At 40.6% G+C, this 14,469-nt stretch overlaps 1 long non-coding RNA gene across 3 annotated transcripts in view; it reads right to left on the reverse strand.

Annotated features, from left to right (window-relative positions):
• The window catches only part of LOC120358622, a 28,048-nt gene extending 14,889 nt beyond the window's left edge, over positions 1-13,159 (reverse strand). Inside the window, exons 1-3 of one of the 3 annotated variants that reach the window (XR_005575504.1) lie at positions 12,779-13,159; positions 12,269-12,615; positions 11,553-11,718 (exon numbers count right to left, since the gene is read on the reverse strand). This is a non-coding gene — a long non-coding RNA (uncharacterized LOC120358622). Of the gene's footprint in view, positions 1-10,167; positions 11,719-12,268; positions 12,616-12,778 lie in introns of those variants that run through there. The other 2 variants (XR_005575505.1, XR_005575503.1) reach the window with 2 other exon arrangements.
• Positions 13,160-14,469: the final 1,310 nt, after the last annotated feature.

The raw sequence follows: 14,469 nt of genomic DNA on the forward strand, positions 1-14,469 counted from the left end.
ACGTCGGACAACAAGTGTCCGAGGATTAGGAAGCCAGCTTTGCACCAAGACATTTTCGTCCCTTAAAAATACACGTGCACCAAAGCTCTGCGGTATTCGCCGTTCCTTTTTGGTCGTGGCAGGCATAATGTTATCACGGCTGAGTATGCCGCGAGGCTTAATTAGCAGTTAAAAAGTCAATTAGCGTTGACCGTATTTGTTAACCTTCCGCGGGTGCCGCGTGACACGCATACCGACAGCGTGTGCATACTTTACGAGCGAAGGAGTGGAACGAAACACGGAGTGCAAGTACGGGCAGGGCAAATGTCGCACGTGATGCGCTTGTCCCTTTCTCAGCCCTCTTCTCGCCCAAGGCCTTAATACTTCTCTCTCTCTCTCTCTCTGTCTCATTTTCTTGTCTCTTTGCGCCAGCATCCAGATCAGATGCACCCACACTCGGAGCGGTCAGAATGGAAGGTCTGATAAAAAAGCACATGTCCAATTAAACGCTGAATCACCCATCCCTCTCCCATTCTTCCATCCTCCTTCTCCTCTTCCTCCTCAGCCTGCGCCACTCAACCATTGCGCATTACTCCCTTTAGCCACCGTTCCCGACAATGAGTGCAATTGCTTCGGTTTCAGAAAGGTTAACGCACCGGGTTAAATGCCGGGGAATTCGGTGTCACTTTCGACCGCCGCGCCACGAAATTGTGGGACCCTTCGTCATCGTGCTATGGCAAGCATTAAAGGTTCGTTAAGGGCGGAGTAAGAGACCATCGCAATCGCGCCCGCAGACCCCTATGAGAGACTGATTCTCGACAATTCTCTTCATTCTCTTCGCGTTCTATTCTTGTCCCATTGGGCACACAGTCAACTTATCTCAACCTGCTCAGAGTGACTTTTATTCCGAGCTTTGCAACTCCAATTCAGGTTTACGTTCATGTAATTCTGCCCTCTTATTATTTCTTTATGATGAACTAGCCATTGTTATGACTTGCTTCGAGAATTATTAGTCTCTTTTTGAATAATTTTCAAAGAGAATATTATGATTTGCATTTCTTCAAGATAGAGAAAAGTCATCCTTACAGCTCGAAAGTGACACATTTCAATTCATGACTGATATTTGAAACGGAAATGATATTTCTAAACGGAAATCCTTCTGTCTGGTCCAGTAAGTTCACAGTCCCCTCGTATGAGAAAGAAAATAAACACTGAATATTATTCTCCTTCTCCCTTGTCTATTAATTCAGCTCTAGTATTCTCTCGAATGAGCGCACTCTCCGAACATAGCATCGTCGATTCGTGCCGCGATCATGCCCACGTATATAATGCACACACACACACACACACACACCATCACACTTGGCCAGATTCGCAATAACAAAAACTTCCTAAGTCGTTGGAATGTAATCATCGAGCACCGCAGCAGTAACGTGCTCAATGAGCTACGGTCGCAGTTACGATAGTGTAGCATGCTCGAGATGACTCATGCCAGAATCACAATCTCTGTTTTGCCGCGACGCGGAAATTGCTCGCGATCGCGTGGAATTCGCATTCATCAAACTGCGAATTTCTACAAGCAGCGGTAGCACGCGCGCGCACGTATATGTATATAACTAGAATTACCAGAAATAGATTGGCTGCGTTCTTTAGCCTCGACGGATCGAATGCTTCGGAAAGTAATTAGATTTGCGTCCTGCGGAGCGAATTTATCGCGTATTGGTTGTTTCTTTGGAGCGGCATTGCCGATTACTCCGTAAACCTTTACAAACGTTCGGAAAAAAGCGTAATTTAATTTTCCTCTTATCGAATAAATCTTGTGATTTTATTGCTTACAATGATAACTTAAACAATTACCACAGTTTAAAGTTTTATCAAATCAATCTGCGTATTATTCTGCTGATAAAGGAAAGATTCGTATTAAATACATTTGTAATTAATCACAAAGAACGTTTTCAATATATCTTTCTATAAGATATTTTATGAAACTGGAAAATTCTGCAAACTGTGATAATGAGAACGTAACAAAATGTTACAAAAAAGAAATGAATAGTGTCTATTTTTCAACCACTTTATGATTTTTGTAAAACAATTATAAATATTACCTAATTTTATTTAAAATGATTGAATCTCAATTACATTAATACACTTATAAAAATCATTTTTCATTGTACGCACAATCAAATTAATTTTATTTCCCATTAATTATATTTTACATGCTAAATTAACCTGCAAACGTATAAATTCTCAAGTCTACCTCTTTTATCACACATTTCTGCATTACTCATAATGTTAATGCATAAATCTGCACGGCATATAAAAAAAATCGAATCAGCCATGCTCACGGATAACCGTGGCAAATCTGACATATCCTCTTTAAGCACGGTCTCGATCTTTAAAGCGATTAAGTCCGATCCACGCCGAGCTCACTCTTGAGCGGTCGTTGCAACGGCTGCAGATTGCACAAGAGACCTCCACGGTGCATCTCTCCGGCGATACACACGACGTATCGGGCGGGAGAGTCGAATGAATTGCAGTTTGCACGGCGAAATGCGGCAAGGTCATTGCTCCGGCATTAGAGACGAGACCAAACGAACGATCTCCGGAACGAGCTGGATGAAAGCACGGTCCCTTGATCGAAGGAAATGACATCGTGCGTACTCGCATTCCTAACGCGATTGCACGCGCCGCGCCGTCCCGGGGAGCGATAAACCTCGTCATTCGCCGACGTTCAATGAAGCTCGCTCCCCATTGTCATCGTACGATTGTCAATACGTAAAATCGAACCGTGTACGAAGCAAACAGCTGTTAGCGGCGCACGTGCGAAAATTGAAAATGATATAATAAAATGCAGTGCGATTAAAAGATATGCGCTATTCATATTTTACGCTTTGTCAGACCAGCACCACACTGCGTTCCCGTTATTCATGGGATTTTCTAGTTGATTTTCATAATAAAATATACTTAATAACTGTTTCATAGACGTTCTTTACTTTCTGGCGAGATAATTATACCTCCAACGTAATACGAACGTTCATAATTTACAAGTTTGTAGAACTTTTTAATTTGACGAGAACTTTTTAATTTGGAGGGCTGTTATGCTGAAATTAATACAGATCACTGTTTTAACAGCGTGCATAACTCAGTACATTACAGATTTATTTACAAAATATTTTTATATGCTTTCAAAAATATTACGTTGCAGTTAAGACAATGGCATGGTAATATCGGATTACGGAAAAAATTGATTAATTTTATAACTATACGCTCGCATTCGCGAAACTATATTTATGTTTAGCTATTACTGTTACAACATGTTATACGTGTTATTTGTGAGTTGCAAACTTGCGTACGATATCATTATGTCAGTTACGTGACATGTTGTTTAAATTTTATTGAAATCGATTTCGTGGTTTGTTCAAAATTTAGAATTCATGTCCGCGCACGCATTATTTCTTGTATATCATATTCCAGTCGCGTCTACAATACAATATGCATTCAAGTTTTAATGAATTCTGTTAAATGTGTAACACATACGCGTTAAACATTTTTGCAAACAATAATAGCTTTTTGACACAAAATATGGTTTTTAGTTAGATGGATATTAAATTTTCGACATTAACAAGAAAAAAAAGTAACAGCCTTTAAGTAAGGCGTCTTATAAGAAAAAACTACAAAGACAACGAAATCGATTTTTATTTTTTGTATTGAAACGAGATACGATAAAATTATTGATTAGCAGATAAGTTAAGAGAGAGACGAGGAAAAAGTCTTTGTGGACACACAGATAGGGCTGGCAAGTTACAAGTTTTCTTGTAATTTTGCTGAAAGCATTAATTTGGATTAAAAAATCGTCCTCTCCGAGGGAAGACGAGATCCTTCAGGAAACTGTAAGCTCCCGCGCGATTGAAGCTAATGGCTCGTACACGGCACGTGCACAGCGCGAGAACGAAGGAATTAAACGCCTCATTTCTCGACGGCGCTCGGCGCCCATGTTTTTGTGTTTTCTCACATCGTTATAAGCGACGACGGAATTAGTGAGGGTTATATTTCGTGCGGCAATTCTCCGATGACAGCAAATAACATTTCACGTAGCTACGTCGCGTCGCAACGGAGAGTATTGACAAACGCGATTAACAGTTTTTCAAGGGTCTAATACTAAAACGTAAATAATATATCGATTCATAGTGCATCTTAACTTTGCGATTTTGTCATCGAATATATCAAAGAAAGTTTAGAAAAAGCTAAAAGAGAGGACTAAAAATAAGATTCACTGTTGATCAGTCTTCATTACGACGAAACGAGGAGGAAAGTTCTCACGCCAGCGCGAGAAGTCTCATTAGATTCTACTGCTGAAGTTTCGTAGAAGTTTACTTTCGAAATATCGGCAAACGATGAACGCAGCATCACAACGAGCAAGCGATAGAAAGAGACGGAGACAATGGCAGGGAGAGAGCTGCGAGAAGTTCTTGTTGCAATCGAACGTACGCAGGAGAAATCGTGAGTAGTCGAAATTACTGCGTCATAATGCACTCACGGCTCTTTGCTCTCCGCGGCTATAAATCTTCCATTCAATCAGTGCTAATCGTGATTTGGAGAATTACTTCAGCATTGACAATTTAATTTTTAGGATGTCCGAGGTGATTTATCTACCGCATTATTCATGTTCAAAAATTTCTACAAAAAATTGGTTTTTCTAAAATAATAGTAGATAAAAATAAGACAGTTGTTAAATTTTTTTTCATTAGGCGTACACATACGCTTATATCACGTTCGAAAAAGAAAAATTGTTTATTATATGATATAATATTTTAAAAAATTTGTGAAATTTATTGTGGGAAAGCAGCCATAGGTACTAATCTAAATCCAATACTTTTGTAAATTATGTAAAAAAAGTGTAATTTTTTGAAGCAATTCTTTCGGAAATGTGCGTGTCACATTTAACATAACTATGACGATCAAAATACGCATTTCTCTATCTTTCATGTGAGTTCTTCTATTCGATCACTTGAAATTCTCGAGCGAAATGGAATAACTCAGGACAAAAGTGTCGAATCGAATCGAACGATTTGCTAAAAGTGTTCACGTTCAACGTGAGCTATGGAATAGCAAAGGGAGAAGAACTACTCCGACGTCGTCGAGAAAAGCTTATGCAAGAGCGTAACGCAAATCGTAAGGACGGGAGTGAGACGCGAGAGGGATAAAGAGGCGAAGGGCGAAAAGGAAGATGGAGAGGCAATAAGTGTAGGACTCCGCAGATGCGGTTTCCGATAGTCATCGGTACATCGTATAAATCTACTTAACAATGGACAGAGTGCACTCTGCGCGAACGAGGCCGCGGAGCAAATGCGCGAGCGAGAAAGAGCCAATAAAAATCAACATGCCGGCGTTCATGCTCCAAGGAGACCCATTCGCCACACTTTGCCCGAAGGTATACGTAGATGTACTCGGCGTTCAGACGCGACTGAATAGATCGTGACGCGATCTTCGTGGTGGTTCAATCACTTTGAAGTGGCCCGTAAAGATAGACGCGCGCGCGGGCGATGCCGACGAACAACGCGCCTCCGTTTCTCTGCCACCTATCACTACGTATCGCCGCGCGATATTAGCGATCGTCGCGCTATCGATACGCAAGACGCGTATCCAACTACTTTGGACTATACGATATCGGTGCATCGGGTGCGCGCGAGACGTCTTTACGTTACACGATCACGAAAGCTCGTGGAGTAATAGAAACGGGAATCTGTTTCGCGGTGTGAAGAAGCTCAGAAGCTCGGAAGCTCGATCGGCATCGTCGCTGAGCATCAGTAATATCGGAGTACGATTGACGATAAAGGCAAGACGTTCTCTCAAGTAGATGCTCAGATTGCTAAGTCGCCACGTCGCAATGGGAACAGCGGAAGGAATCGACAGCTTTCGCGCGTCAAAGAACACCTTGCATGTTAAATGAAAAAAGACGCTCTCCAGTCGAGCGTGAAGCGAAGCGATTGTTGGCTGGGCCGCGCCGTTCGTCTTCCCTCTCGTAGCATCGGATCCGCAGAGGTGGCTGTGTGCGCGTACGTACACAAGTACGGGAAGCCGACATGGCTGCTTGGAAATGCGCCACTATTAAAGCGCATCCCTCGCGCGTTTTCCGCCCCGCGCTGCGCGCCGTTCGTTGATATGCAGACGATGACACGCTTTCCGGTTCCGGCAGATTCCGCACTCCCGTCTCGTATATCGCCGCGCGAAGAGAGCCGGCTGGATCCCACCCTCGCAAATCCTCCAGGGACCGCTTCGAGACGCACCAGCCTGCACTCTCGTCCATTTTTCATCGCGGCTGGAATATACGAGCGATCGTTATCGCCTCCGTAAGGAGAGAAGAGTACTTCCAACGCTTTTATTAATGGACACGTTTCGGCCTTTTCGCTACCACGACTGACCCCTTCCAAAAAAATATTGTGCACGCCAAATCTTACCGATCATATTTTTCACAACATAGGAAAATACATGGATAATTACATTACACAATTGCGCCGAAAGACGAGTGCAATGCACTCGTGAGTCAAATCCAATCGTAACTGTTTACATCTGTATAAACCATTTAAATTTTACATGAAAATCGTTGCTGGCTGGCTACGACAGCGATATAGATTTAAAAATCTCCCCGAGTGTATGCGATGTCCATGTTAACGGTGTTAATTAAGCATTGGTGCGGATAGATGCTTCATGCACGGTACATTGAGTGCACTCCGAATTGTCAGGCTCTTGCGATTTTTTATAAAGTCAATTCCATGAGAGACTGGTTTTAATTCATAAGAGAGCGTGAAAGAGAAAGAGAAAAAGAGAGAGGGTCTTTCAAATCTAAAAAACCCTTAAAAAGTGATTAAGTGATTAAATATTTGAAAATTTAAATTTAATCGCGTATTTAATATCAGGTAACGCACAATTTTTTTATTGAAACATTTTATCAAAACATTTCAAACTTTTTTTAAAATGGAATGTAAGAGTCTCTTTACAATTTCATGAGGATTTTGTTTATATAAAAGCTTTGATTATACTTATTTATTTACGAATAAAATTTTTGTAACAAATAACACATTATTATTTTCAAGCTTTTTATTCGAGAATTTATTTTCAATTATAAAATACATAATTAGAATAGGATTCGAAGCAAGAAAGAGAGAACATTTCTAAGAAATTAATTATTACAACGTACACTGTAAACACGAGAAACAATTTGAAACAAGGATTGCAAACGTCAAAATACATAGTATTTTAACGAGAACAGAGAAATATTGTTTTCCGTGTATCTTTTTATTTACGCTTCCTCGTATTTCTCCTCGAGCCCTTTAGCTGCCTCACCGGGTGAAACTTTCCTAATCCGCGACCCTCGGGATAGCGGCAGAGAAGGAGACCCGGGGAATCTCGGGGCGTTTCCACATCCCGATGAAAAACACGAGATTCCGTTACGTACTTACACGCCAACGTCTCGTCGAGCGTTTTCGGCGGAGGACGGCCGCACGTCGGGCTCCGGGGCTGTGAAAAGTTTCCTCGTCGCGCTGGGAACACGATCAGGCGATACATCGCCGGTACGTGCCGTGTATATCGAAACGGTCGTCGGTTAACGTCGACTCTCGTGCATACGCGAACTGAAACACATAGGCGCGTGTACATGTATTAACACACACACACACAACCAAGACGTAGCACTTGCACGTGCGCGCACGGTTTTGTACCGCACTCGCGGACCGCATTTACGTAAAGAGGCCCTTATACTGGAGATGCCTACTTCGATACTATCCAAGTATCGATACTGAAAATGAAGTATCAATAAATTATGTCGATACCATGATCTATTTTCAATATTGGCTACATATCGACGTCCTTGGAGAAGACAATGTTGAGTAGAAAAATAATTAATACGCTTGACGCTTGTAAGTAAAGAATATGCATAAACTTTTCACGAAACATGGTTTTTAAATGTCTTTTAAAATATTTGACATTTAAATTATTTGCTTTATACCGCTCATTATCACTTGTATTTTTTATATTTAAATATTTTCCTTATATTTTCCTGCGATTTCTCAAGCGATTTTCTTGATACTAAAATATCAAACGACGTTATTAAACATATTTTAACTTTTATTATATTTAAGCATTTAAGCTTTGCACATTATTATATAAATCGCTAACCATTGATTAGGAAAACTGGCAATTCTTATTATCTCATACTTATGAATGCGTACGTCACGCTTTTTCATCTTTTCTTCGCCGTTCTCCCCTGTCACTGTGTCTCCTGTGGGAACAATGCGACGTCTCTATCGGCGTAGTCGTGTGGAAAATTCGGGCGTTGCGTTAAGAGGCCACCTACGCGCGGGACACTTTTTTTTTTCACCGCGACGTTTCTCCTCGGTTTTAAACGGGACGATACAATGGCGCGAACTCTCTTGTCTTGTTTCTCCTGCCACCTGATTCCCTCGGTCTCTCTGGCCCCCTTTCACTTCTCCATGTACCTACCGCGTTCCGCAAATCACATTAGCGTCAGACGCGTAACGTGTTTTCCTGTTTTGCAACAGCCGACGCTACACGACACTTTGCAACAAATATACCAACTCGTACCTACATCCCCGCGCTTCCTCCGCCGTCGCCGCTCGCGATTTCGGCTGCATTCGACCGTTCTTGCGCGCGCGGGTCACTCGACCTCGTTTGCCTTCTCAACCACCTCTCCTCTTCTCCTACCTTTTGCTTTGGTAGCCCCGACGAATTCGGAATGTCACGTGCTAGACTGTATCTGCTTACGCAACCATTGCATCGCGTCGTGTCGCTTGACTCCGTGACTATTTCATGCGTGAAAGTCGCGATGGAGCATGTTAGTCACATAATAATGTTGAATATGAAACGGGCACAATAAGCCTGACGAAGACAAGAGGAGTCTTTTTTTATGTAGAGAGTGTGATTCACGTAAGCCACTTCGACTGGGTTATGAGATAAAACATGCGTACAGTTAGTCAGTTGAAGACCTTGAAACAAGCAATCTTAGTCCAGCTGTTGCAACCGGTATAATTTTGATGAACTCACGTTTCAGAGACATACACGCACACATACGTGCGACTGGTGTTTATTTACGAGAATGAAAATACGATAATTGGTGTGCCAAATAGATTGCCATACTCGACGTTCAGAATTGCATTCATTGAAATGATTACCTCTTTCAAACCAATGAGCTGATTTGAACGGCAAAAAGAATAAAAACAAATTTGTTTATTTACAATGCTCATTTATTGATCAATTTATATAATATTGGAATTATACCATATCGGAAAAATTGTTTACTGTAAGCTAAAATCATGCATATCTCACAGAAATTATTTTTACTCTTAATTATGAAGTAAATAAAGTGTAATTAATTTATGAAGTCACACTTTTAAAAATGTACATTCATACATATCTTATACTATTATCTATTTTTAACTTGCATTGTCAGTAATATGTGTATAAGAGACGTATATCCACAACGTACAATTAAAAAAGCAATAAATGTGCATCATTATCGATTACACGAATAACCGGATATTGATGAAGGATAATAATCTCTAATTAGCTAAATTTGAAGATAATAAGCAAGACATGAACGTTAATCGGTTCTCGTTGCAATTTCCAATACTTTCAACGCGCAAGCGTTCGCCCACGCTCCAGCCGTAACGGAATAATCGCGGGACTGACTAGCGCGTTTCGAAATTCGCGTCCGTGACCTTTACCAAAGCCTGCTTCGTGTGTATCGGAATTTTTTTACTTAGATTCACTTTTATCCACTTCCTATACATCTCTCTGTTACAAGAAATATTCACTTCATACCGTGTATCGTGAAACACGGGATCTCGCACGAGGTCATCTATGCATGGGTGCTCGTGGAAATATTTTCAACGCTATCTTGCGCCGTCTAACAATAAGTTACATATTCACAGCCTGCGCGCGTAAAGCCGTGATGTTGCTTAAAAAGTCAAGGTTACTTTCGATTAATTTACTTTCACAAGTAAGTCTGACGTTTCAATTTGCTCCAGCTGAATTATTTTCATTGCTTCAGCTTAGGACATATTTTTTTTTTAGATTTATAATCGATACTGTATACACACAGAGGATTACGGTTTACAGAAAAATTTGGTTTGCGAATTACGATTTATACTAAAACGTTGCTAATTTCTTTCGCAAACAATTTTTATGTGTGATATTTCTAATAGGAAATTTCGTAGTTTTTTACTTTTTACATAATTGTATATTTAAGCATTAATTTTTGTGATTTTGTAAAAAAGCTACATGTGTTTTTTAATTGAAACAAAATAATACTTTAGAGCAATCAATAACTTTAAATAAAAAGCTGTTCTACGTGTCTACGTAAAAGAGCAAATGTCTAATATTTAAACATTTTCTTTTTTTTTCAATTGAGATGCACGAGTATTAGTTTGATATTAGTTTTTATGATTAAATCAAAATTAAATCTCTGTACTTAAATTATTGTATATTGGTTGATTAAAAAATGTAGACAGATACCTAAAAACAAAATGAACAATTTTTTAAGTTGTGTATACATTAAGAGATTTCTGCATAATATCACTTTAACTCGAAACATACACTGTCAAAGTGCTCATAAATTACGTATGAAAAGTGTTGCAATTACACGTTGTACTTGTTGCGACCAGCGCCCGTGTCGCTGCGTTATCTCTCTTAATTTCTCAAGATGTGTGACAAATGATTGCATATTAATACGGAGGAGATCGGCAAGGTCTCCATTCACTGAGTACTGGATTCGATTCGCACGGCCGTGTGGTACCACCGGAAATCTCTTTTTCTCATGCAAACGACCAATTAGCCGTACGTGCCTTCGCGATTGAGTCACGATTACTCGCGAGGACTCGCGTCGACGACGACGGCGACGACGACGGCGACGACGACGACGACCATGATGATGACAGTACCTACGACGATGACTACTCGAGCGAGCGTATACTTCGCTGCACGTATAACGTATGCGTTGTACGCGCTGAACGATGCAATTGTGCAATCGGCAGTGTCGAGCGGCGCACGTAGCATCCGGTGAGTAATCTTAGACGGTACGCATAGTCACGCGGCACCACCGCAACTGGACTGTCGAGGGGAATACAGGGAAAAGAATTACAATATTTTCCTCTCGATAAGCTGGTCACCCAGCTCGTATAACTCAATTCGCATTTCTACATTGTATATTCAGCTTTGTCTCTTTGAACGAACGAAAGAGTGACGCACGATTTTCCGCATCTTGCGTCGCTTTTTCCGACCCTTTGTCCAAGAATTCTTTGACCCTTTACATTTTGTCGAGCGGCCAGACGGACTGCATAATTTTCCCAAGCAGATTTGGTGCGGCAGCGGACAACACCGGGGACGGTGTACATCGTCATTATCGACATGTATACACAGCAATTTGCCGGGTAAATTATTATTTTGGCATGAATGTTAATGTCGCCTTGTTGTTAGGGAGGCATCGGGTTGCATCGCGTGAGATCCTTGCAAGGCGTAAAAATTTATGCAGTGCGAGGTCGCGGCGAACGCACGTGTACCTGATAATTTGTAGCTCGCCTGCAGCAACGCGGCGGTCTTACCGCGGCTTCCTCAGGCCCCTTCGAAGATGGTACTGCGCGCGAACGCATTTCTCGCGCAACTCGTTACCAGCTCTCATTCGTTCGATGTTCAGTCAGTTCGAAGTACGGACGGAAAAAAAGCGCGCTGAAAAAAAAAGAAAAAAAAAGAACGTCGTCGTTAAGCAACTCTCATAATTATTAACGACGATATTTTTGCTTTGTTTGCGCGATAAACAACAACGCAGTAAGGATTCATAAATTTTTTCTTAAATATAATTAAAATTTTTTTTTTTTTAGAAAAAAACTAGAAAACTCATTCTTCTCGAAGGCTCTCGCGCGCCGGCTCAGCGCAATGACGAAGCTATGACGCGAAAAGAAATCTCTATTAAGCATCGCGCATACGTACGCAATCCTTCCGAGTGACCAGTTACGCCGGCGGTCACGTACTTCGATTATAGAAAATCACAGCGGGTATAATATTCACGCGCACACGTGTACTACTAAGGTTGCACGAGTTAACTGCTTCATATTTTTGCAACTAGAAACGATATCATCCCGTTATGAGCGCGATTTAATGTATTTCAAACGCATTACTTACTTGCGTGTTAATATCTCGCTGTAGGCTACACGCGTATTACATCGAGATGAATTACAACGCGCAATTGCTATAGAGATATACACGCGCAGTAGGATACCTTATAATTGTAAGTATTATAGGCGAATGAAATCCTTTTGATAAAGAGAAGATTCCTTTCTCGAAGATATTTTCTTCGATGCTTCCTCGATGCTTCATAAAAGATATTCTCTTCATGACTAACCTGTTCCCCGGCGCATCTGTTATTAAAATTTAGATCTTCTTGGCCGTCTCACAATCAACAACATTGATTGCATACTCTTGAGTGAGTCACACTGTGGCACCGCAGATAAAACACGTATATATATGCATAGCCGAGTTGCTCGCGGTGTTTGATCCGAAAGACAATTACGACAGCATAACATTGAAATTCCTAATACGCATAGCTGACTCGCGTACACCGCATACCTAGCGTCGACAAATAGCAACAAAAGTATTGGATAAAACGAGATTGTATGCGAGCATGCCGATGCGAATATTTCAAGCGTTCGTGACGTAGCATGCCGATATATCCGAAACGCGAATGCAAATCTCAGCGATTTTTAGACGCATTTTTAAAGCATTTCCTTACCGATTATGCACGTAACATTTATATCATACTCTCCATTAATTCGGCAGACAATCTAATAAGATTCCCGCAATTAACATTTGCGTGGACGTTGTTAATGCACGCTGGTATTTGCAAATTTCTGTCCGTGGGACGCATCATTCATTGGCGCACACATAATGGCCACGGGGAGAGAATTGCGCGGCCACGAGAGATAGCAGGAGAGTCATAGATATTTCTATGTGCGAGCTGGAAGAAACTTTCAGTGGCGAGCTTAATCTCAGTACGTACGTGTCAAGCGTTGCACGATAAGACACGAAAGCTTACGATAGACGACCGTACAATTGTTTAGAGATTGGTACGTGCGCGCGAGATGCAGCTGCATGCAGCATGCACGCGGGACCACCGCACATGTCACGAGTTATATGCAAACTGACACACTTTTTTTCAACCAACAGTCGGCACTGCCATGTTTGCGACCCTTGTCATACCAAAGATTATAGATATTCATTGCGCGTTTTTCGACGGAAATTTACATTTCATGAATATATTCAATAGGGATAAACGCATTGAGGAAATATATGCACCCATTTTAATCATACTTTATCCGCCGTTTTTTATGCTCATATATATTTACCATAATTTTAAGGTATTTTTATCTGTACTGAAATATTATATTTCACGTACATGATTATATTATGCTAAACGTTCATTTTAATCTCGTAGAAGCTAAATATGATATTTTAATGCATCGGCAAGAGAATACTCTTTATTTAATAATTTTCTTATGCAATCGCAATGCAACATGCGTCTTAGAAGGCGATAGGCAGGAGGTGAGGATGCAAAAAGAGGTTGAAGCTGTTACGAAGCGCGATTGTGTACATACGTACAATCGCTCCGTAACGATAACGACGCTCTCGTGGCGATACGCAGGCGGTTATCATTAAGACCACCAGTCTTAAAAAACAGAAAATGTTTTCTTGCCGTGCGAGCGATGTTTGCAATTACGTTTCTGCGCCTTTTCGACTGCTCAAAAGGTATTCACTTACATAATTGTCGACGAAAAGTTATCGCGGTTGTGTGTCGCGTGAATTATCGTGTATGACGTATACGATCCAGAGACAAACGTTGATTGCCTCTAAGGAACGCAAGATCGTGAGATACGCACTCCAAGATAAGAGTTTTCGATAAAATGATTGAGAAAATTATGGATTAATTACATAAATGAAATATCAAGTGATTACTATTTTTTAGATTAATGTCTTACTTTTTATGCAAAAGATAGTAATCTAAAATTGTCTGACTTTTCGTCAATTATTTTTGTTTATTCTGACTAAATAATTGGAAAAAACCATAAAAATATTATTTCTTTTTATTTTTTGAATAATTCATCGATTTTTTTCAACGAGTAAAACGTATTGGTACCTGAAGTTTTAATTACTGAGATAATATTTATTCGCTAGTCAAGAAAACAATTATGTGAAAACATGTTCGGAGAACGTACAAAGCTATAACGATATTTGGAAGTTACACAAGTCTTGCTTTCGCACGTGTGCATACGTAAGCTGATAATTTCGGAATCAAATGGTGGAAAGTATGCACATGTTAACACTCACATTAAGTTTTAAATATAATATCGCTTTGAGCGGTGAGAAATCTGTTATATAACAAACACGTGTGTTATGTACTGTAGTAAAGCTGATTCATACTTTATA

Source organism: Solenopsis invicta, chromosome 9 (genome assembly GCF_016802725.1).
Source record: "Solenopsis invicta isolate M01_SB chromosome 9, UNIL_Sinv_3.0, whole genome shotgun sequence".
NCBI lineage: Eukaryota > Metazoa > Arthropoda > Insecta > Hymenoptera > Formicidae > Solenopsis > Solenopsis invicta.